Source organism: Echinops telfairi, unplaced genomic scaffold (assembly GCF_000313985.2).
Source record: "Echinops telfairi isolate 266 unplaced genomic scaffold, ASM31398v2 ScPeMD7_31;HRSCAF=116, whole genome shotgun sequence".
Classification (NCBI taxonomy): domain Eukaryota; kingdom Metazoa; phylum Chordata; class Mammalia; order Afrosoricida; family Tenrecidae; genus Echinops; species Echinops telfairi.
In genome coordinates this window covers 23,325,146-23,327,599 of record NW_022103928.1, presented here as the reverse complement: position 1 = coordinate 23,327,599, position 2,454 = coordinate 23,325,146, and the positions used below count along the sequence as shown (strand labels likewise).

The following is a 2,454-nucleotide window of genomic DNA, read 5'->3' as shown; positions in this document are numbered from 1 at the left end:
AACAACAACAACAAAAATGACCCCAGTTATTATTCATCCGACCAAAACATAGACCATTGTCTTTGGGGACTCTGATGCTAATTGACCTTGTTGTCCTCCAGGTCCAGGGACTCATTCGCTCGGGTCTGTGTTTATGTGTAAAAAGTCTTCATAACTGGGCGCCTGTAAGCTTGAAGCACACTCATGGATATCTTAGTAGCCTAGGTAGATCACCATTTGTAAATACACTTTGTCACGCCTCCTTCTCCCTCCCACACCTGTTCAGTATGTGTATGTGTATCCGTGCCTCCACTCAGAGGTCACCAGTGTAGTACGATGCATGTGTAGAACAGAACTGACCTCCGTTTCTTTGAACCCTCTCCCCTCCCCTGGTCTTCACCAGTCTCCGCCATCATTGTCCACCTCCCTCTTACTTACAGCCCATTGCCTTTTCCTTCGCTCGCGTTAGTAAGTTACTGACTGGAGAACAGACATGTTTTCAGCACGTTGATGGTCACTGAAAGGGCTCCGGGGGTGCTGTCAGGTAAGCATTGGACTGCATGGTCGGCAGCTCAAGCCCACAGCCACTGCACAGGTAACGATGCGGCTGTCTGCTCCTGTAACAGGCTCACTGCCTCGCAGACCCGCATGGGACACTGTGAGCTGGAACGGACTGACTTAGGACGGAGGATTTAGTGTGGGTCTTTTGAGGGTGGTCTTACGTTCAGTTATTTTTCAGGATGGGGCACAGTGACAGTAGTTTTGAAGTGGAAAGGCCTTCCCCTCATGAGCCCTTTCTAGCAAACCCCTGTGGGCCAGGCCCTTCCTTCTTCTTCCTGCATGGCCTTCTCTGGGACCTTCACTGTGGGCTCCTTACCGAACAGATGGGGGAAGTACCATCCCTTACGTAAGCCTGGTGGTGGTCCACTGGGCGAGGGGAGATTTTTCTAAAACGCTTCTGCTAAGACCCCTAGCTTTTTAGTGATAACATTCCTAGCACTTTCTTTTCTGCTAAAGGTTATGTTTTTTTTAACTTCTGGAAGGTCTCTTTTATGAACTTTAAAATTCCTTATCCTGACTTATTTCAGGGTAAATGTCACTATTTACCTGCTGTCGTCAGAGAGCTAGGCGGCTTGGAAGGTCCCGGTTTGTCACCCCTCCCACCACCCTGTGAGCACTGACAGGCCTCACTTTGAAAGAGGGGGGTGTGGGGGGAAAGTTTGCAAAGAGTACTTTAGGAAAACTTAGCAAGCCTCACTGCCAGGAAATTGATTCTGACTCAGAGTGACCCTATAGGACAAAGTAGAGCTACCCCAAAGGGTTCCCAAGAATGTGAATCTCTACAGGAACAAACAGCCTCATCTTTCTCCCATGGAGTGGCTGGTGCATTTGAACTGTTTACCTTGTGGTTAGTAACCCAATGCCTAAACTACTAAGCAAGCAGGAGGTTTTAAATTGCTAACTGTTCACTGCTCATACCTATGAGGGGGCTTTTAAAAGTTTGTGGAAAAACAGAATGAAAAGATAATGGAACTTTTCCATGAACTTTTGAAGCCTCCTCATCTTTGAGGGCTCATTTTGTACCACGCCCCTAAGGGATTCAGACTCACTGCTCTCTGAATCCCTGAAATCATCCTCCTAGTCACTGAGGGTGGATTGGATGCCATCTCTAATCCACAGATGAGGAAACAGGCTTTTGTGGGACTAAAGGCCTTGACCAGAGTCACCGTGTTGGTCACAGAATGCTCGAGACAGACTCACAGCTGGCTGTCTTTATTCGTTTAGCTCGCACACTCAAACCAAACTCTCTGCCCTATCAATCAGGTCGACCCCCAACCCGTAGGACCGGGCAGAACTGCCCCTGTGGGTTTCCAAGGCTGTGAATCTATACAGGAGCAGAGAGCCTCATCTCTCTACCACAGAGGAGCCGGTGGTTTCGAAGTGCTGACCTTGCAGTTAGCAGCCCAATAGATAGCCTGCTAGGCCATCAAGTCTCCTTAGCTGTTGGCGGGCGTCAAGTTCAGGCCATGCCGCGCTCAAGTAGACACCGGGAGTGCCCTGCCGTCAGAGTTCTAGCCCCTCTTGTTGCTGTGTGCGATTTTCAGCAACGATTTTGAACAGAGGCACCCGGCTGTTTGTGGAAACTTTGGTGTGTCAGAATGAGTAATGAAGGGCAGTTTAGAAGCATCTAGAGAGGGAGGAGGGAAACCTGACATGGTGGGTGCAGAGTGACTGGGGCCTTGACATAGCAGGAAGGCAGGACAAGAATTACTGAGACATACAAAGAGATGGGTTTATTTAGAATCTTGGAACTTCGAGAATTTGTCCTGTGAAATCAAAGTCTGAAACCCACTCCAGGCTCAAAATCCACACCTGGCCATAGGAATGACCTGTTTGCTCAAAGACTATAGACACCCAGCAGCCACTCTGGGAAGTAGGCCACCCAGCTGGTCTCTGAAGGGTGGAGGTGGCTTG

The 2,454-nt window shown here is 49.1% G+C and overlaps 1 protein-coding gene across 7 annotated transcripts in view; it reads left to right on the top strand.

The window, feature by feature from the left end:
* PXK (PX domain containing serine/threonine kinase like) overlaps window positions 1–2,454 on the top strand; it is a 175,061-nt gene that overhangs the window by 95,390 nt on the left and 77,217 nt on the right. The window lies entirely within an intron of this gene.